This window comes from Lagopus leucura, unplaced genomic scaffold (assembly GCF_019238085.1).
Source record: "Lagopus leucura isolate 7727_CA_CO unplaced genomic scaffold, USGS_WTPT01 Super-Scaffold_100004, whole genome shotgun sequence".
Taxonomy (NCBI): domain Eukaryota; kingdom Metazoa; phylum Chordata; class Aves; order Galliformes; family Phasianidae; genus Lagopus; species Lagopus leucura.
The window spans coordinates 34096738-34118325 of record NW_024962264.1 but is presented as its reverse complement, the minus strand read 5'-3'; the positions used below and the strand labels follow the sequence as shown (position 1 = coordinate 34118325).

General features: G+C 43.5%; 2 long non-coding RNA genes across 3 annotated transcripts; one reads left to right on the top strand and one right to left on the bottom strand.

Moving 5' to 3' along the window:
* Positions 1-1803: 1803 nt before the first annotated feature.
* LOC122179847 lies at positions 1804-13164 on the bottom strand. 2 transcript variants are annotated; one of them, XR_006178850.1, is made up of 6 exons: positions 11761-13164; positions 11133-11213; positions 9481-9635; positions 7836-7994; positions 7211-7363; positions 1804-2250 (listed from the first exon to the last, which is right to left on the bottom strand). It is a non-coding gene; the product is annotated as an uncharacterized LOC122179847 (long non-coding RNA). The 2 variants fall into 2 exon arrangements; XR_006178851.1 differs by lacking the exons at positions 9481-9635; positions 11133-11213.
* On the top strand, positions 3937-16743 carry LOC122179846. The gene is made up of 11 exons (XR_006178849.1): positions 3937-3998; positions 4236-4447; positions 4676-4880; positions 5283-5340; positions 5493-5544; positions 5857-6107; positions 8060-8147; positions 8862-9035; positions 9116-9266; positions 12437-13793; positions 15881-16743. It is a non-coding gene; the product is annotated as an uncharacterized LOC122179846 (long non-coding RNA).
* The last annotated feature ends 4845 nt before the right edge of the window (positions 16744-21588 follow it).

Sequence of the window (21588 nt, the reverse complement as noted above, 5' to 3'; positions counted from 1 at the left end):
GCCACAGCAAAGGAAGTAGAGATTCAAGCCACAGTAGAGGTTATTTTTGTCTTGATTTGTCCTCTTCTTAATCATGGAAGTATTATGTATGTTTTCATCTTAAATTAATTTTAGTCTCTCGCATCAGGAACAGTTTCTGATTTTAGGAAGGCTTTCACGGGAGTATTAAGATGGAGATTTTGCTCGCTGAATGACACATGAAGAGGATAACGATTTCAGAGCTGCATGTCCTATTTTAGCAATTTTAACTATCAGGAGAAGATGGGCTGACCTACTTTCAAGTAACAAAAATAGCCAGGGATCTTTAAACAAAATCAATCTCATTGAGTTGAACAGAAATGGAGAAATATAATTGTTCCATTTGCAGGTTATGCACTGCTCACAGTGTAACCTGGGGACGTGTACATCGAGGCTCTGGAAGCATTAAAACAGAGCAGCCCGACTGCGTATACTGCCAGCAGAGATCGGGGATCATTGAAAATTTCAACAGATTGCTTTTCATAGGATTAGTGAATTACCAAGGTTGGAAAAGACCTCTTAGATCATCCAGTCCAACCGTCCACCTATCACCACTAGTTCCCACTAAACCACATCCTTCAGTACAACGTCTAGACGTTTCTTGAACCCCTCCAGGCCTTAGCAGTCACATTCCCACCCCATCCAATTAAGGATGGAGATTCTCCTTAGCCCTCCTCTTACTGTTAATACATTTACGAAAAAGGTTTTTGTTCTCTTTGACTGCAGAAGCCAAGCTGAGTTCAAGCTGGGCTTTCGCCTTTCCGATTTTCTCCCTGCACATCCTAACAACTTGTCTGTACTCTCCTCTAGTTGCCCATCCCTTCTTCCACTGCAGCTAGATTCTCTTTTTCTCCTGGAGCGTCAGGATAAGGTCCCCGTTCATCCGTGCAAGGCTTCTTCCCCGTCAACTCATCTTTTGGCACAGGGGAAACATAGATGTTTTTTCACATATTATTTAAATTGTAGGCCGAGGAACTTCAGTGAGGATTTTGATAAAGGTCACTCTGTGGACACGAGGATACAAACTCGCCACTGAAGATGCAGGCTGACAAATGAGACAAGAAAAGTGGATCGGGAAAGATCAGAGGCTGAAAAGATTCTTGGTCGACTGCATCTTTGAAGAGATGGAACGGAGTAATTATGAGCTCGATTTGGTGCAGAGCAATGCGTAAAGAACTTCCGAGGTCCCTTTCAGACCTGAATAAAGGGATGATCTGTCTGAAGATAAACCGTCCGCAAGTTTCCAGAAGTAACAGCAACTAAATCCGAAGTTTGAAATCTGTTAGGACGGTTTACAAAACAGAAAGCGCACAGTTGTCAGGAGAGATACGTTTCTAATTCTGAACTTACTTTGTTTTCATCCCCAGGAAACCTGTTTTCTTTCTGCAAAGAAAGAATAGCCTGAATTTAAATCATTGCCAGCCTGCAGACGTTTGGTCCCTGCTTTATTCAAAACCCTTCTGAGTGTCTTTATAGTCATAATCGTTGTTAGAACTCCACAATTCAACTTAATCTACCTAGTTTATTTTGTTCCTTTTGCTATTATCCTAAGGATATTACCCACGTTACACTCAAACTCCATTTCCTGCACAAAGTCTCATAGGCCACTAAGATACGGTTAGCTGTTTTAAAGCTCAGCTGAGACTGTCAAAGCCTTAATTTATGCAGCATGATAACTTCACTAGATGGCAGTGGAGAGAAATAGTGGTTCACATAATTTCCTTGTTCTTTTTAATTTATTTATTATTATTTTGTTTATTTATTTATTTATTTATTTTTGTTTTTTTAAATAGGCCAGGGAAACACCCCTGTAGGGACTGCAGTTTATGAGTGTCATCCGTGTTAGGTCCAGATCACAAGACCACACAAGAGCGTAGGGGCTTCTGCCCTCCGGTTCAGTCTGGATGCAAACTTTTGCAGGAGCACCGTCACATACTCTTCTGACCCTAACACGGAGGTGCAGAGAGCAATGCTTATCTTTGAACTTTGGTGTTGCAACCACTCTTTCCTTACCTTCTCATCTTCAAGGCAGAACTTCTTTAACGTGAGAGTGACGGGGCACTGAAACAGAGGTGCTGAGGTTACGGAGTCTCCTACTCCGGGTATATTCAAGACCCATCTGGCCACCTACCTGTGCGGTTGGCTGTAGGGAACCTGCTTTTGCAGGGACTCAGACACCGTGATTTTCAGAGGTCCCTTCCAGCCCCTACGAATCTGTGATCGTGGGTGAATCTACATTTGAAAAAATATCACGTTTTCATTGGTAGAGTGACTAAAACAAAACCAGGGGAAGAATCGATGCCGTTGTGCACCGACCACTCCCAGGACCGGGAGAAGGGCAAGAGGCAAAACTCAAGGACCAAATACTTCAGGAACAAAGTTCTGTAGCTTCTAAGTTTCAAAACCCATAAAAATTGGACCGGTCTTTTGAATATGGAGAATTGAACAGAGCGGATGATTTCCCCCAGAATCACGACATCCGTCTGTCAGTGAAATTCTCCAAGAAGTCCCTCTTGGCATTCATTCTGTGAGATTTCCCTTACTTTTCCTTTTTTGTAGCCTTTGGAAAGCAGAAATACGTGCACATACCAAGCCCTGGGGTTTAGTTAGTGACACAGCAGGTTGGAATCTCTGCTCTGCAACGAGCGCGTCGGTTTACTCAGATATACATAAATAATAGATACGTCAGTCGTAGCGCACAACTCGTTGCATAAACCAGTCTGTTGAAAATAAGTCACTGCTCTCGAGCATCAAGATGTGGATGAAAATAAGTAGTGGGTTACACAGATTCATAGAAAAATACACTTCAGATTAGCTTGTTGGGTTTCCCAAAGTGGATGTATTTTTTGTAGACGGTTAGAATTCAGTGTCTGTGGAACTAAGTACACTCAGCAGTAACGGAAAACAGAAGACCAACATTGACAAAACAGATGATGCAACGTGTCCTCACTCCAGCCGCAGTCACGGGGAAGCTATTATATTGTCTCATCGCTATTAGCGTCGTGCTATATTTCCCAAGCTAACTGCAATACACGGTGAAATGGTTTGGTACTGTGATCCTATAGGTCTTTTCCAACTGTAACGATTCTATGGTTCTATGAAGCTGTCCTGGTTGTCAGTGTTTTTGACCCATACTCAGGCACAGCCACTCCCTCTTAATGGTTATCCCACGCTACACAGTTTGCATGAGATGGACAGCACCACCCCAAATCCTTCACCCTCCCTTTGCCTGCAGCTTCATCCTGCACCCTTTACTCTTTATCGTCGATCCTTCATCTCACCCCTGCCACTGCATCCTGCATAGCGATGTGATATCTACGGCCATCTGGGCTTGCAGTGGGACATCACCGGGGACATTACTGTATGGGTGAGTTAAGTCCCAAGGCCTTGGGGTAGCTGTCAAACGCTACGGCTTGCCTTAACGAAGCTAGGCTGTGCTAACAAAGCAGTGATCTCCACATGATGCGATGCAGCTGGGGCTGCCCGGGCACAGCTGCGCTTTGTTTGGAGCTCAGGGCAGGGCCAGCCCCCAAAGCCTCTTAAACCCACCGGAGGCTGCTGGGAGCTATTGAGGGCTGCTGGGAGTTTGAACTACTCCTGGGGCTCGCTCCTTGCAGTAGGAGGCTGCTGGGTTTGCGGTCATGATTTTTGGGGGGCTAGCCTCGGGGTGGTATTGGTTTCTCTCTCTCTGTATTTCTAGAAGCAGATTTCTGCTGGGCTCCCTGGTGTTTTTTTTTGTTGTTTTTTTTTTTGGGGGGGGGGGGGGGAACCAGCACAGTGCTGCTGCTGCTGGGCTTTGAGTTTATTTTTGTGGGGTTTGTTTTTTGGGTACCTGAAAGAATTGCTGCTGCATCGCTCCTCTGGCTCCTCTGATTTGTGGGGTTGTTACAGAGGCTGCTGCTGGGCTCCTGTTGAGCTGCTTTTTCTTGGGGCCCAGAGGGTTCTGAAGGTGCTGCAACCCCCTGTGCTCAGAGCGACAGGTAAGCAAGATGGAGCTATGCCCTTTAGCCCAGCTCTGGTGCTGGTAAGTAAGAAGTTGTAAGGAAGGAGTTCAGGGGCTGCTGCTGGGGAGTGCCTTGCACTGAAGGGCTCCTGGTGCTTCCTTGACCGTGGCAGCAGGTTGCATGGCTCCCACACAGCTTTTTCTGGGCCCAGTATAGGGCTGCAGCTGGGTTTTTCCCCTCCTCTCTTTTTTGTCTCCCCTGTTTCTCTCGTAGGGGAACTAGTACATCATCACCTGAAGTGATGACTGAGGACATTAAAGAAGATGTGGCCAGCAGGAAGAGAGAGGTGATTGTCTCCCTCTGCTCAGCTCTCATGAGTGCCCATCTGGAGTACTGCATCCAGCACAAGATAGGCACAGAGCTCATGGAACATGTCTGGAGGAGGACCACCTCTCTTGTAAAGAAAGGTTGTGGGAACTGAGAAGGTAAGGGCTTTGGGGAGACCTCATTGTGGCCTTCCAGTACTTGAAAGGAAGGTATAAATGGAAGGGGATTGACTGTTTACAAGGGTGGATAGCGATAGACATGGGGGAATGGTTTTAAGCTATAATGGCAAGGTTTAGGTGAGAGATCAGGAGGAATTTTTTTTTGGCTCAGAGGGTGGGGACACACCGGAACTGGCCGGATGATCTTTTGCTCTTTTTTCCACCCAGGCCATTCAATGATTCTGTGATGAGGGGAGCGGCTGGCCCAGGAAGCACAGGTGAAAGTAATTCACCTGCGCTTCCCACGTGACTCAGGGTCTGCCCCTTCCTGAGCTCATTTAAGGGCTAGCCTCTGCAGGGAGAACATCTCCTGGATGAAGGCTGCTTTCTGAGAAGGGATGTTCTATAGCTGGAGACCCTCATTACTTCTCAGGTGAGTTGGCTTTTCCTATGTAGTTGTTGTTCCTACTGATAGTTTACTTGGTATTGCAAAGAACTTAGCAGATGCAGTTTCAGTGCTTCTGAGGACCAATGCGTGGCCAGTCCTGTAGCTGCTGGGAGTAAGAAGCAATGCAAGGGTAGGTTTGAAAAGAAACACTGCTTGCAGTTCGTTTTTTTTTTTTTTTTTTTTTTTTTTTTCTTCCTTGTGCAGGGTCCTCTTGTAAACCCAGTTAGCAGTTTCACTGGAGGCTCTCTGCTTTTGGTTAGATGGTGCTGGACTCCCTCTTTTATTTTCTTGGGGCTGGTGCACCAAGGTTTCCTCTGTCTGCCATTTGGGTGACACAGCCAAGTAGGATGGGGGTGAGAAGGGCTTTATTTTTGTTTCCTTTGGCAGGGTCAGGGCTGTATGAGAGTCACTTTTAAGCCTGGACCTGTGAGGAGTTCCACTGTTGGTGAGTGTGTGACTGGAGGCTCCCTGCTTTTGGTTGGAAGGTGCTGGGTTGTTGTCTCGTTCTTGTTAGGGCTGGTGCACTGTGCTCCTCTGGCCTGGTTGCTGCTGGGGGTGAGAAGAGCTTTATTTCTCTTTTTTTGTCTCCTGTGGCAGGGCTGTGTCTGAGCATGTTCTAAGCCTGGACCTGTGAGGAGTTCCACTGTTGGTGAGTGTGTGGGGGTGACTGGAGGCTCCCTGCTTTTGGTTGGAAGGTGCTGGGTTGTTGTCTTGGTCTTGTTAGGGCTAGTGCTCCTTGGGGTGAGAAGAGCTTTATTTCTCTCTTTTTTTTTTTTTTTTTGTCTCCTGGGGCAGGGCTGCATGAGGAGTTCCACTGTTGGCTTCCTGTTTTGGTTAAAAGGTGCTGGGTTGTTGTCTTGGTTTTGTTAAGGCTGGTGCACTGTGTGGCAAAAGGGAAGTGAAATAAAAGCACTGCCTGAGTTGGGCTTTATTTCTTTTTTTTTCTTGTCTCTTGTTGCAGGGTGGATGCTGCTTTGGATCAGCTCAGCCTGTGAGCAGTCCTGGTAGTCCCATTGCTACTAGGACTGCTTGTGGATCCCAGAATTGTGAAGGTGTTTTTGCTGCAGGTCTGGGACTTCTGTGGTGAGTAGTTCTTTTCCAGGGGTTCCTGTCCTGAAGGTTTTTTTTTTTTTTCTCTTTAGGTTTTTGTGCAGCTCTTAAATGGGAAGAAGAGAGTTATGTGCCCTTCTGTGATGGATCTCTTTATTTTTGGTGAGTGCTATAAGCATGCTTTTGTTGGTATTTTATTGCTGAGGATAAACTTTAGTTGTGTTTTTTTTATCTTTTTCTTGTGGGTGGTTTTGGATTTTTAGTGGGGTTGGCTGTTTTTTTTTTTTCTTGGGGGGGGTTTGAAAAAAAATTTTGTTTGCTAGGGAGTGTGTGTTGCACTATCTCTAAAGAGATATATTTTTTTTTTTTTTTGGTGGGAGGGTGGGTTCTGTTGTCTTTTTGTGTCTTTTGGCCCCTTGCTGGGGCCCTCCCCTGGGTGGGGGGGTGTGGAGGGGGGAAAGATGTGTTCTATTGCTTGTGGTGCTCCTACTGCTGCTGGGCTTGGGGTGACCTTCCTTGCAGAACTGTGTTCCTTCTTGGCTGGTGAGGGTGCCCTGGCTCTTCTTTCTCTAGGGCTAATTGACTGAGGGTGGAAGGCCTTGTTCTGGAAGGAGAACCCACTGCCTTACTTCCTTTAAGGTGCCTGGATGTCTTGGAGAGCTTGTAGGTCCTATCTTAAGATTAGATTGTATGTGATCTCTGGCAGCTTTAGTGAAGTTGGGTATATCTTCTACAGCTAGGGTTCTGCCCTTAAGCACCAGTGAATGAGAACTGTATAAGGCAAGAAGAGGTGGTGTGGTGACTTATTTTCTGACTTTTATTTTTCCCTTCTTTCTAAGAGGTGAAGGACGTGGAGTGGTGTGGGTGTGCAATTGTAGCTGCCCAGTATAAGAGCTGACTTAGTCAGGAAAACATGAAGTGTGAAGGAGAGCTTTCACCCTTCTAGCTTTTCACCCTATATATTCTGATAATACATGCAAGTGGAGTGGCTGCTGAGCCTTGGTCTGGTTCAAGTTTAAGTAACAATGACCTGAAGCTGAATACTGAGTGCCAGTCTGCAAGCTAAACTGCAGTTCCATACGTAGGAATCCCCTCTAATAAAATTGGTTGCTGCTTAAGATTGTGATACTTAACTACACCATAAGCAGTAGAATAATGAAGATGCTTCATGAATACAGAGCAAATTGTCTTAGAGGTATACTTTTTATTTTTGCATCCAGCTGATGTTTTAAAAAGACATTTGGGTTTGAGTAAAAGTAGCTTACCTGACTTTAAGTTTCTCTTCCTCAACAAGCAAAGCTAAGTTCCGGTGCTATCTTACTTGCTGTGGATGTGAGTTTAGAGCTTGCGCTGTCAGGCTCAACCTGCTTACTAGGCAAAGCAACTGTGACACTAGGCAGGAATGAAAAGCCATCAGCCTAGAGGGGAATGGAATGAATTGAGTGAACTTTACTTATGGCTTGCTCTGGAAACTTGAAGCTCTTACAGGATTAAGAAACTCTGATGTCTTTCCAGACTGTGTCTTTGCATTTGCCACTTTTTTTTGGCCACTTTTTTTTTTTTGCACACTATTGTTTTCCATCTGGTTTTACTTACAATTGTGACACTACATAGCTTGGTTTCTGTTGTCTCAAATGTAGGTCACAGCCAAGAGACGTACAGAAAATGAACAAGATGCAGCACCTCTCCAGCAATCCCCAATGATTGCTGTGGTAGCTTAATTTTGTGGCATCGATGTTGATTAGGTACCAGCATCAAGCTGTCAAAAACAGCAAGTGGCTTTAATTAGTTCCTTCCTGATGTAGTAATAGCCATTACTAGTTTTATAGCAAAAGCTGGAGTGCAGTTGCGTGGGCGGCTTCTTAGAACATGTAAGTGAATACAGCTTACCTGTGCTCACCAGCCCCAAAGCCTTGCTCTCAGCTGGTGGGAAGGTAGACTGGAGCTGTTGCTTCTGTGAGAGTTATGTCGCCTGGAGACTGGCTTTATGATCTTTGTTGTTTTCCATGGCTGCTGAAGACTAACGTTACTGTTCTGCTTCAATAAGACCTGAAAATAGAACAAAAGTTAGTAAAGTCTTAAATAACAGTACTAGAAAAATCTTCTCTGCACAGAATTAAAAGAAGCTATGGGAAGCTTGACTGGAAGCCCCATTTAGAAGGAAGGAAGAGCTGTCTCACTTGCTGCTAATTTTGCTATGAGGTATGGTTTTGGTACAAGATATGGTTTAGTAGTTTAGTGGGTAATAATAGCTATGGGAGGTCAGTTGGACTAGACGATCTTGTCCTTTCCAGTCTTGCGATTCTATTCGAAGCTCTTTTTCCTGTAGGTTACCAGTTTCTTCTGTTGTAGATAGTCAATGGTACCTGTAAGTGGGCAGAGCCCTTTCATGTCTATGGCCTAGTCTTTAAAATAAGAAGTGGGATGGCTTGTTTTCTGTCCTATTGTTCTGACAAAGAACAGTTATTCTGGCACATATTATACAAACATTATTGCTACATTCTGTTAAACTAGTAGCTTAAAAATAAATGAAGAGCAGATCCAAATTGTTCCTGTTTCACAGAAGCCTTAACTTTGTTCTGTCTTGCTAGAAATGTGACATATTGCTGTTAGCGTGAATACTTCCATGAGAGCCTGCAACTTCTTTTAGCTTAGCTCTCAAAAGAGTAATTAAGAGCCCTTAAAAATAGCTAGGGGTCTAGGGTATCTTTTCCATTTTTTTCCATGCAGTTCCACTTTGGGCACTAATGGTAGTGTGATTCTATTGCAGACTGTGACTGCTACTGAACAAGAGATGACACTGGTTAGCAAGCACAAAGCTATTATTACTATTGATTAAAACCTTGCTACTATTCTTCTGGGTTAGCTATGAGTTTAATAGTAAGTTATGAAATACTTGCTACTGTTCCTGCACAGGGTCAAGCAGTTTTGATTACAGCAGCGCTTGTGGCGTATCCCAACTAGGAAACTAATACTGAAGAACAGAGCTTGGTGTCATCAGTGCCTAACTTGCAGCTGAAACTTTTCTGGAGTCTTGTTAAGAACAGTGCCAGCTGATGAATGGAGGCTTAATGATTACAAAATCGTGGTGTAAGTAAATAAGCAAGTCCATGCACAATCTGGCAGCAAATAATTAAATCTTCAACCGTATTTATTTTTGTTCCCAGCAGCTGCTCTTCCTAAGGAAATTTCAGAAACCTACTTGATGGTGGGAGAATTCCACAGCTGAAAGAACTATGGGTTGTTAACCAATGACTTGGGCTGAACCATCTCAGTGGGCAGACTCTCGAAACCCCTGTCTCTAATTACTCCAGAAAATAAGTACGTACTTATTTCTACCCTATTTTATGTGCACGGGGGGGCTGAGATGGTGGATATGATGCATTTCCAGGTGGACCAGGATAAGGTCTAAGGAATGCTTAGAAATGCACAGAAGTAAACAAAACCTGCAGTGAGAATTTCAGTAAAAAATGATGCCTAGAACTTCCAGCAAGACATGACAGATAAATTGTTTTCTAGATGACAAAGTCCTTACCCTGGATGCAGAAAGCAGTGAGGTCTATTCTCCTGTCAGGGCTGAGGTCAGATCTGGTATTGCCTCTTCAAAGAATGAAATGCTGCAATGGATGTCACCGAGGCTCTGTTCTGCTACCCGTAACAGCAGCGGTAGTATTAAAGGGCTTCGTGACCCTTAGAAAAATATTCCTCCTCAATATCACCAACAAAAGAGGTGTGAAAATTGTTTTGTGTACATACAAGCACTACTTAGCAGCAAGGTCGCTATTCACTTAACTACCCCTTGTTCTGAACAGCACATAAAAATTCAACTTATCCTGGACTGTATGCATGAAACATGCCTGAAAGCAGAATGAGAGGAGGAGAGATTTGGTAAAGCACTTTTTACAATCTGCACAAATATACAGAAATCACTCTGAAACTCATTAAAGACTTAATTATAGTCTGTGCAGTGATCTATGGAACCAGGCCTTGATAATTTTTGTAAAATATGCTATGTTAACTTACGTAGGGCAGAGCTGTAGATTTAAATAGCTCTACAGTATTATGATTAAAGTTGAATAACCGTCAACAACATTAATGAATGACACTTTCTGGTTCATATCCCCAGCTTTTACGAACTCTATTGACTTGCTGAGTAGTTTGTTGAAAGCACTCATTTTCTATCATGCAATCATAACTCTGAATGGCTGCATTTGTTGATATAATTCTGCTCAGAAGAGAAGTGGTAGAAGATCAAAGTAAATATGTGCGTTTCCAGAAACACAGGTCCTAAGCTGAAATAATAATAGAGTAATAATAACTTTGACAGTGAGTGTTTTGACAGTGTAGGATGTAGACATGTTGACAGCTACCTCACTGCTTGCGGGATGCCAAAAATCCCTCACAGAAGTTTGCATCTTCCCAAAATCTATCTGTAGAACCCTTTAACAGAGCTGTTTAACATCCTTGTGTGGCCTGGTTTTTATTCTGTGGCAAGACGTTACTGGGATTACCATTTGTGTAACTAGTGTTAAAGAACATGGTTTTGAAAAATTAACCTTGTTTCAAGTATGGTTTTCAGTAAGCAGAGAAAATAAAGGCACAGCAGAAATATCATCTTCTGCTTCCCTGGGAAATTCATCTTTCTTAGGCACCATATTTAATCACAATGTGCAACATCTCTTTTGACGTGAATTTATTATTGTCACTCTATTTTGACACGCTTCAGTAATTACCAGTGATCATCACTGTCTCACCTGTCACATACAGCATTTGTCACAAAACGCTTCCAACTTCTACATTGATTTCTTACTTTGAAATAAAGACTGCATTTGGCATTACGTGTATGGAGATATATATATATAAGACAAAAGTTCAGTGATATTGGACCAAAACAGTACAGTAATGCTCATTTTGAGGATACAGTCTTCGCACAAGCTGAACTGTAATAACCAGCCACACACAACTGCTTGAAGCGCATCCTCCTTTCCCATTCTTACAACCTCCCTGACCACAAGGGTGAAAACTAAAACAACTTTCCTCTATTTTGTGATGGACAAATCAGGAAAGTTTTTCTTAAGATCGGGTGAGCAGCTATGGCACATTCCAGTAACAGCTTACTTTAGGGTATTTTTCCCCTTAAGTGGATAAGTAAAAATAAATGTACATCATGATAAACTTAATTCCCACCTGAAGCTTTTACCCACTCTGGTCTACAGGGAAATAGGTTTCCAGCACATCCTCAGCTGCAGAAGGAGAGACAGGTGCAGGCTAAAAAAAAAAAAAAAGCCTGCCATAATCACTCCTCTTCAACACAGCTGGTTTAACAAGAGCACAGAGGTTTATTTGGACCACATTTGGGAAATGGGAATTTCCATCTTTTTGTTCTGTTCTTAATGTACTGTGCAAAAAGATCACTTGCTCTGGCAGCGGCTAATACATGACATCCGAGCAGACCCTTAACCAGGCTAAATAGCCATAGTTCAGTGGTATAAATAAGCGGCAGAGCACTCAGTGGTCAAGGAGCCACTCTAAAATGCTTTTGATTAATTTCCTGTTTCTGAGTCGGTCTCCAAAAGCCTCTAGATAACTTCCTGGCAATGCAATAAACCCAATTTGCAGAGCAGCGCTTCCAAACATTTTCCTTTTATTCACAAGCCAGAACATGATGCTTCCTATTTATCTGCCGGTGGCCTTGGCAGGGGGCTGACTGGAGAACTACACCGGCGCGGTGCAATTGATGTTGACGCAGCACAGATAAACAGCAGCACTAAAGCCTTCCACCCACCGCCCAGGGGTTTTCCCATCTTGTACTTACCCCCCTGCAAAGACCCCATTTTGTGTAGGAGGACTTCTTGCCCTTCTTCCTCTGACACAATCCTGGATGACACCGATGTCTCACTCCTTCACCTTCCAGAATGAATTTATGAGTCGTCACTCTTTTTCAGTTACTTTTTCAGTTACAGTGGCCACTTTTTATTTATTTTTGCATGACCACCTGCATGAATGAGGTAGAAAGGAACTGTTACTCCACAGTGCAAGAAAAGCTCAAGAAAATCTTAGCAGCTTGAGGGCAGAAGGGAGGAGAAGTTCCCTCAAGTCCCAGTGCAGTCCCAGTGAGCATCCCAATGGAGCTGGACCAGATATAGAGCCACAAAAAGCAGTTTATGGGCAGTTCCTGTAGCTCCCGTTTCCTGGCTGTTACTTCCAGCCAACATACTGAAGAAGTACCTGAAAAACACTGAGGAAAAGGAGAAAAAGGAAAATACAGCGCTCTTTTTGTCAGTTATGTGGCTACACAGCAATAGTGGGGAGAGAGAGAGCATTCACATCTCAACCTGCCTTCACACCATCTGTTCGCAACAACATACTTAGTCCCCATGTAAGCAGAAGGAAAAAAAGATAGGTTACTTTATTGCGCATTCGCTTAGATTTTTGAAAGGAGGAAACCACGCAAGCTAAAATTAAGTATAATTTTCTCTTTTTCCCCATAGACTCAGTCTGGATGAATGCCAAACCGCATTCCTGAGGGGTGAGAAAGGCCCCACATCTGCTTCTGGTATAACTGTTTGTATCTTCACTCCAGGAAAATTAGGTTTGAAATAATCTCAAATTGTCTGACACCTGTATCCTATTAGAAGTGACACATGGAAACACCTTCAGCATACTGAATTTAGCACCATGTCAACAGCTTAAAGTTCACGGGAAAAAATGGCAAAAATCATTGCTTCCCACTTTTGGTTGAAACAGACCCGGTGTCTTTTCACAGGATGATACTGCAAGCTTGGTCCATAACTGCAGTGGGCTTTGAGCCCATAATTACAACATAGTCTGTGCCCCAGCCATGGCTGGAATTAAATCCCGTGAGCACCTTGTGGTGACTGGAGTCATGCAATAGACCAAGGCTTGTTGAGACACACCTAAGGGCTGAGTGCCAGCCAGCAGCCAGCACGTGGACACACAGAAGCTTCAGGGGCAAAGCAATGCTATAATGTGGTGCAAAGTACAACAAAAATAGCAGGTAGGCAAAGTAAGCCTTTGGCTGCAGCAAACAAGGATGAGCCCAAATGCAGCAGCCACAGATACTGTAGATACAAAAAGGAAAAAAGGAAGGAAAGCTGCTTACCTTTAGAAGGCCTCAAGCACACAAGGATCTCCAACAAGATCCTCTCGCCTCCGCTGCCAGCCCTTAAATGAGATCCAGGAAGGGGTGTATCCTGGCTCCACCCCTTCCACTCACTCCGGTTCATTGCATGCACCTGAGCTCCCCTAGGTTGGCCCTCCCTTCCTACCAGGTGCTCAATCAGGCTGTGATTTAGCAAATCTGTTACAGAGAGCTTCTCTGAAGTTTGGCTGTGAATCTTGATTTTCGCAACTCACAGCTTCTTTTTATGGTGAACAGACAATATATCACTTGTCTCAAGCAGAGGAGTCAGATTGGCGCTACAAAAGATAAATTCTGCCACGGCATAAAGGTTTGGTCATGTTCAGACACAGAGAAGAACCAAATGACTTCAGAAGCTGTGCATCTAGTTTTGCTATGATGGCCTGCGCCTCCCTCAGCGCAGACTGCGACACACTTGTAGTGCTTTACTTGAAGCTCCGTGTGGAGCCTCCCATTTGCAAATTCCTCTATTAGGATAAATCTGATGACCTCTCTGCCGGATAACTCACTGATAAGAAAACACTAGTTCTGCTGAGTTAGGAGAAAGTGCTTGCTTTCTTTTCAGATAGCACTGTTTTGCAGCAGTTCCGCTGAAAAATCACGAGTACTCCCCAGAGTCAAGAAAACCAGAAAAATGCTGTTCTTGATCATTTTTCCCTCACATTCCGGCCCTTCGCTGACACCGTGTAAGCAATCACTTTCTCATCACAGTAGTTGTGACAGGCAAAAGGGATATTTACAGAAACACAGGCAGGTCACAGAGGTTGTTAAGAGCTCAAAAATTGCAACTTAACTTTTGGAAGAGTAAGCAGAAGGCCCACAGCAGGGTTTGTATTTTGTTAGGCGTGGCGCAGTACAGAAGGGGGGGGGTCCAGTTCCGACAGCACTGAGGCTATGGATGGTCAGAGAGGGGCGAAGGATAACATGTAATTTCAGCACACCACTGCAATTACCTTGATAAAATGATCAAGGAAAATCTTACAATGCAACCTACAATACAATACAACCTAGCTGAGGTGGTGTTTATTCTGAGAAAACATCTTCAGTGGCACAAGACCCGTTTTGGATCCCAAAGCCTTTCTCAGAATTATAACCTTCAGCTTACAAGAGAAAACTGTGACTAGATCCCTGCAAGTTTCCCAAGAAAGAAAATGAGAAATTGCTGTAAGTGAAACGTGTGTGTGTGCACTGGAGGAATAGACTCACGGCAGTCTTTTGGAAACAGCCTTCCAAAAAGGATGTTAGATAGTAGGATGCTTTCCCAAAAAGGATGCTACAAATCACATGCTTGAGTTAAGAAATGACAGCAACAGTCCAAAGGGAACATACGGGACAGGCAGTAATACTTCATTATGTATGCCGATTAGATGATTTCTCTTTCTAAACTATTTTTGCCTCTTATGAATAAATGAGAGAAAACAAGGGTGCCTTGTAAACAGCTGCTTCGGGCCCTTGCAAACCTTCAAAATGACGAGGTGCCAACGTGAATTTAATAAGCCCGCTCTTCCTGTATTCTGGTCAGTTCCCAGCTGAGGCTCAACTGGGATACGGATGCAGTGTTGCTATTTGTGACTGCAAATACTGATCCCATCCAGATATCTGGATAAGCCGTCCTCTTCCCTATGGGCAGCTTGGCTTCTGAGACAGACTTTAGCTGCACACCCTGCTATCCCTTTATCCAGACCGAGGGCTCCACAAAGAGCAGAATTGACAGATACGCATTGTGACGGTAAACATGGGCTGTTGAACTCCAAGCCAAAATGCCAGCACAGTCGTCCCATGTGTATCAGCTACCGCCTTTATCATTATTTCACATACCTTAAAGACAAGAGACTCTTGCTTCATATAGACTTCAGGGAAAAAGAGCTGCCTGCTGGCCTCTAAGCAGCCCAATTCTTTGTGAAGTGACACTGGCCAAAACATCTGGGGCACACAGCAGTGTCATCCTTGGCTGCATGGGCAGATTGCAGCAAAGACATATGTACAGCAGTGATAGGTGGTATCAGAACATCCTCTGCTTGAAACTTCTCTGAAGGTCAGTGTGATACTATTGAATACAATAACATGGAAGAAGCCTCAATGCTCTTCCCAAGATGAATCCCTTTCTCCTGTTTCTAAAGATTTGCACTTTTGTGTCATCAGTTGTAGTTGTTCGGCTACACAGTCATTAACAGCAAGGACTAGAGGTAATGGCCTTAAGTTGTGACAGGGGAGGTTCGAGTTGGATATCAGGAAATACTTTTTCTGAGCAAGAGTGGTGACAAACTGGAACAGGCTGCCCAGAGAGATGGTGGAGTCACCATCCCTGGAGTGTTCAAGAAACGTGGAGATGTGGCCCTGAGAAACATGGTCTAGTGCAGTCACAGGCATGAATTGGTGACTGGACTAGATGATCTGAGCGGTCTTTGCAACCTTAATGACTCTATCGTGCTGTAACTAGAGGAACATGGTGACAAGCAAAAAACAATGAGCTTCAAGGTAGACAGATACAACAGACAGACTGTTACACTAGTAGTCCAGTGTCCACGTGTACCTAATTGCAGCGTGGGACTCAAAATCTTAATGAGAAGTAGAAGGATGCCAAAATAATCTTTTAAGCCATAAACAGAACTTCGCAGTTAGGTAGACTTCCCCAAAGAAAGGAATCTGTTTCCTTTGAAAATACTTGCTAATAGCAAGTCCTATGAAGTTATATGTATCTACAGTTTCTACAGCATATGTATTATGAATTTTTTTTTTCTTTTTTTTTTTTTCCACCCCCACTCTTGGATAGCTACAGAAGAAAGCTGTGAATTTGCCTGATTTGTTGACTAACAGTGTTGCATTTCTCAAGCCTGGCAGCTGCTCAGGAAACAACAATGATGAGCCAGGGTCTTGATAGCAGTCACTTCAGTCCTCAGAAGACTCATGACAAAGCAGAAGAAGAGAAATACTATCTTCACCATGTCTGAACCTTTCTTTGTTTTTGGCTCAAAGTTAGCTTTCTGAGGCATTTCTTGCAATAACGCTCTGACTTACCTAGGAGATGAGAGGGAGGTGTTGGCGTATGACAATCAACATCATTTTGTGGACAATTTCACATTTGAAAGCATTTCTTTGGAGCTGATTGCCTTGGGAATACTGTGCTCAGGAATGTTTACTGGCAGAAAATCTGGCCTGTGACCAAATAACTCCAGCTTGGTATGGGAGATTGGAGAATGATAGCATCGTATCCTGTGAAAAACAGGATGCAGGTGGGCACCTCCCTGCTCCCTCTTATCTGATGGCAAGGCCCAGAAGATGGGAACAGAGGAGTTTCTGCTGAGATCCCAAAGCCAGAAGCTGCCAGTCCAAAGAGAGAGGACTTGACCGCTTTGTATTTGAGCTGTTACTCCAAAGGGAGCTGACTCGACCACTTTGGACTTATTTATAAGTTTGTACAGTCGCCGTCGTTATTGTCAGCCAAACAACAACTCCCATTGCTACTGAAGATCAACGTCTGAACTATGAGCAATGCTGGAATATGTGATGGTGACTATCTCCCTCTTGCTTCGTACAAGAACTCCCTGCTTTTATTTCCTATCGCTTTTCTATCGTCCGCCTTCCATTCCCCATCCCCTTAAGCAACTTGGATTTGTAATAAACTGGTCGGGCTAACATTTGACCCTTTGTATCTTCGTCTCACCGTCGGGTATACATGTATCAAAGAACCTCTTCTCTCTCCTATAAATTGGGACAAGAGATTTTTTATGGCATAGTCTGCAAGATACTTGTCATGAGAGTGTTGTCCTTCCAGACGTAGTTTGAACCTCTTCTCTGTGTGCCTCCTGGAGCTGCAAGGAGCAATATTTTTCCTCTCCAGGAAAATCACTCCACATACTGGAACTTAATTGCATTTTTGGAGCTTTTTATGTGTATACCTCTCTGGGACATGTGAATTAATTTTGAGTATTTGCATTTGTTTAATACGCGTGTGCCTCTCCAGGAGGACCACTCCACATTTTGTGATTTTAGTATCTTATGACTTAAGTGTGATTTGAATCTTTTTTCTGTGTGCGCCTTTTGGAGTTGAGAGGAATGATTTTTTTTTTCACTTAAACGTGTCCTCCTCCCCCCCCCCCAAAAAAGATCACTCCATATATTGAAATCTAAAAAGTGTTGTTTGAGCCTCTTTGTCTTCTGTGTGTTCCCCTCAAAGAAAGGAAGGAGTGATTTGAGCACTTACATTTGTCTCATAGGCGTGTGCCTCCCGGGGGAGGTAAGAAGTTACTTGAGCTTCTGAATACCTGTACCCCCATCTCCTTCAGTGTAGATCTTTCTGTGTATTGAGAAATGAGTGACAATGTAGTCACTATGAAAAGCAAAAATGTGTTGTTTGACCTTTTAGAAAGGAGTGGTGTTTGGCCCTCATTATCAAGGGTGGACTGGGCATGACAGAACAGGCATAACTTGTGGAGTGTTTCAGACCATATTAGTGTCCTACAAAATGAGGCTCGTACCTGAGCCAGAAAAGGAAAACCATTTATCTGTGCACTCGGGGCTGCTTTAAAAGCTTCCGTGGAGCTCTGAATTGAAGAGCATTTGGCAGAAACCCCAATGATACAAGCATTGCAGGAATCAATTAAAGTAACACAGGAATTGGTTAAGACTCTGCAGAATCATATAGTAAACCTTGAGAGACAATTAGAAAGTGAGAGACATGGTACAGCTTTGTTGCAAATAGCCTTAAAGGAACAGTTAAGGTGTAAGGGTACCAGTGACACTGTCATCCATAGTGCACCTCAGGAAAAAACTTATCTTCAGGAGGAATTGAAAGAATAAAGGCAAGGGTGGAAAAATCGGAGGTCTCCCCAGCGCACTTGCATCCTTTGATAAAAACTGAATATACATTTGATAACAGTGATGATCTAGACTCTCAAATGAATGTGAAACAAATTCCCTTCTCAGCCACTGAATTAGCAAAATTAAAAAAAGATTTTGTCCGCTCTGCAAAGGAATCAGAAACAGAATATGTATGGAGGGGTAGCCCCACTGATGAAGTCCAAATACTATTAACTGAAAAGGAAGCTGAAGGGTACTGGGGACCAGGAGTATTTTTAACTACTGGCAACAGTCGTGCTCCCTGGTCCTTAACACAGAAGGCTGCCTGTTGGGCAGGTGTTCTCAACCCTTTAGAAAGGGGAGACCCTCTTGCTGTTACTGGAATGGTTGATCAATTAGTAGAAAGTGTTCAAAAGACCGCTTGTCTCCAAAGGATGTATGCTAGAAAGCTGCAGCCGCACCATGAATCGTCTGTGATGATGCCTGCTGATCCTGAGAGGATAACCCCTTTAATTAGGGAGGCTTCCAGAATCGTTAAAACCTATCAGTATACAACTACAAGGAAAAATACAGGCTATGCCTCAGGGAGAAGGAGCCTGGGCAGCCTCTAACCATCTGCAGTCAGGATAGAAAGCCTGGACGTGGGGGGAGGTTGCCCAAGAGTTAATAAACTATGGGAGAAAATATGGGCTGGTGGTTTCTTCCACCAGTAAATTCAAGACAAGGGAAGTGAGGCTTGCCCCCAGACCACCTAGCCTCAATAGAACAGAAAGAGCCTCACTCCCAGTAAAAACGGGTAGGCGAAACATTGATCATAAACGCAATGGACTTTGGTTGCTCTGGGCTAGCAAAAGGGTATTCCGTGAGATTTGATGGATGGACTAACAACAGTTAGACTCAAGAAGTTGGTGACTGGATGGCTGACTGCGCTTGAGGAAAGCAAAGCCCCAGGTTCTAGTGCCTCTCCTGAGGAACCTGAATGACTATCCAAACCACTGGAAAACTGATGCCTTCGCACCTCCCACGTGAGTGGGGAGAGTGAAGAGGGGATGCATTAGAAAGCTCTCAACAAAGGAAAACAGTCCTTGATTTAACACCTTCTGTCCCGAGGCCCCACCGCTCTTGCCCATTACCCCTGTGTGTCACGATCCACTCACTGACAATCTGGGGAAACTCTCTCATCTCCCTGGACGGCCTGTGTCGGTTGACTCAGCTAGCGTGAGGCCAGTTCCCTTAACCTTCCTGGAACCTCTTAACAAATATCCTTGAAAGGCTAAGGACACCCAGAAAAAGAAATATAAAATCAACACTCACTGGATCGTTCCCTCATTTTTAGTCATATTAACAAAGCCCAAAAAGGGCAAGACGATGTCTTGTTTTATTTTACAGAAAATCCCCGTGGGACCTTGACTCAACACAGGAAAGCTGATAGCTGACTTTAACCGTTCATGTTTTATGAGAGAAAAATTGAAGATTTGATCATGCTGCAACGCTGAATACTCTTGATCATATATTTTGATTACATATTTTGGTTGCAATAGTATTATGTTTTGGGTTGCTGTGGTTGTGGGTGGTGACTGATACCAGTATTTGGATCTGTTAAACTTCACACTTGGGTTCAGAGTTTTCACGCGTTATCCTGGCTTACTGGCAACTCCCTGTAGAGTGATATCATTCCTTCTGACTCCTTCTTTCATCCCTTTTTATCATGACTTGCATGTACCTGCTCTATGGTGTTTCCAACTTCCTATCAAACTGGGAAATGAAGCAAGGGACCCATCTAATATCTGTCAGATGTGGTCTGAAAAGAAACCCATCATAAAGCCCTTTGCAATATGGTGTCCAGTGTCAGAAAGTTGTTGATTTAACACCAGTAGAGGAGTTCCATCCAAAACATGGCTGTTGGAAAGTGTCTAAGTTTTGGTAAGAGATGTGTGTGTTTCTGGGGTTACTGGGATTTCTGATGGCTTATACTGGGGGGTATCCTACACACACTATCCTCTGAAAATTCTATAGACTATAATGATACTTGAACTTGTCCGACTAGTAACATATATCTCTCAGCACTTGAATTGCTTTGGAGATTCTCAAATGGAAAATTCTGTTCATATTTAACCTTACAGCAACGTGCAGTGTTGCAGTGTGGTGCAGTGATACCTTCACTCTGCCTAAATAGAGTGTTAAGTTTTGTTAGCCGCAGGACTGATAATCTCTGTGATATTAGAAAACATATTTGCTCCATCTACTGCCCTGGCAAAACACCAAGTCGTCTTTGAAAACGTTACCAGGCAAGTCGACGTATTGCCAGGCTGGACTAGATATGCTTTTTGAGAATTAAACTTGCAAGAGCAACGAGTGCTGAAAATGGCATTGCAAAACCAGTTAGAGCTTGATATGTTGTTACTTAAAGACTTGGGTGTCTGCGGCAAATTGAATGACTCTAATTAATTGTTTCCTAAAAAAAAAAAAAAAAAAAAAAAAGGAAGGAATGAAAATAGTACTTGTTAAATAAATTGCCCACAGGTGAAATGTGTCCTACTATATTTGTTGCAACTCTTGTGTTGGTACCTTGTATGATTGCATGTTTTACTCAACTTATACAATGTGTTGTACTTTGTAATCACTTGTTCTGATGAACAAGTCCAGCAGATCATGGCAACATTTGCAACCAAGCCCACAAAAAACTTTTGTAGTGATTGTGTAGCACTTAACTCCTCCTTCGCCCCCTCTTTCCCTTATGCTTTTTTTTTTTTTTTTTCCTTCTTTTTTTCTTTCCACCATCCTGGATGGTCACTTATGCATCAGTTTCATGCAATCTTCAAGCCACGTGGTGGTGTCTGAAACCTTTTCTGTTTTTGGCCCAAAGTTTGCTTTCCGAGGCATTTCTTGTGAGAAGACTCTTTCATAAGACGTATTGAAGAACCTCCTCTCCCTCCTATAAATTGGAGCAAGACACACCACAAACAGAGTAGGAGACAAAAGCCCAACTTAGATGCAATATAAATTTTATGTTGTTGAAGAACAAACTGCCTGCTGTCTCAGTGAAGCCCAGCGTTACTTAAAATTGTTTATTAATGTTTTGGCATAAGCGGCGAAGAAGGCTGGCCTGCAGGATGACCTGCTTTTAATGCTTGTAGAGTAGCCCTGAGGGACAGAAGAAATTTCACAAATATTCAGTGTGTACACAAAAGCATCACTGCCTTTAGCAAGTTATCTACAGCAACTTAATTCTTAATTTAGAGCCTGTGGTACATATGTTGCTTTTATCACCACAAAGTCCGTTTATTGCCTTGTTTAATCTAAAGATTATAACACACTTAAGAAAACAACCTCCCTCAGAAAAACAACCAAAGAACCAACTGACAGGGAGACTGCCATGTGGTGTCATGGCTGACAAATGGGAGAAATCAGCTCGTGCCAATTGCTCTGTTGCCACACCGGTGTCAGGCTTGAATGAGTTGCTGGGGGTTGCTTGTTGGCACCGTGTGCGTTTTTTCATGCAAGGCTGTGTTGTAAACCTCACTGCTCGTCAAAACGTGATACAAACTGCTCTTTATAAAGCTTCTGAATAAAGCTGTTCTTTCATATCGTGCAAGAAGTGACCCAAAGCCTGTTCCAGCAGGAAAACCACGGGCTTGCTGCTTGGAACCTGCCGCCCTTTTTGAAGGGCCCTTCACACAA